Genomic DNA, 505 nt, shown 5'->3' on the forward strand with positions numbered 1-505 from the left:
TATCTAAACAAATAAAAAATGAAGTCAGACTGGTCGAACAGCAGCAGATGTACAGATGTAGAATGATATAACAGCAGCAGATTCTCAGATTTAGACTTTTTTCAGACTGGTTAACCAGCAGCAGATATATGGATTTAGATAGCAGTAGACGTACAGATTCAGATTAGTCCATCAGAGAAGTAGATGTACAGATATTCAGATAGGTCATTACTCAGACAGTAGATAAAATCATATGCAAGCAGTTTAAATTTTTGGCCCAATAAAGTAGATCAAAATTCTGTTGTGACTCACTTTGATTTCGATGTTGTTTTTTTATTCATTAACTTTCAGGTATTCGATGTAAGTACCAAATTACAAATTAAAATGTTTAAGGTATGTAATGAAGCTTATGAAAAGCATATTACAATTATTTTAGAATTAAATAAAATGTCTGTTAATTACTGAGCAATTCTCAGTGTTTCAGATGCAAACTTTGAATTCGATTTGTTCAATAATTAAATGCTCT

Source organism: Parasteatoda tepidariorum, chromosome 2 (assembly GCF_043381705.1).
Source record: "Parasteatoda tepidariorum isolate YZ-2023 chromosome 2, CAS_Ptep_4.0, whole genome shotgun sequence".
Classification (NCBI taxonomy): Eukaryota; Metazoa; Arthropoda; class Arachnida; order Araneae; family Theridiidae; genus Parasteatoda; species Parasteatoda tepidariorum.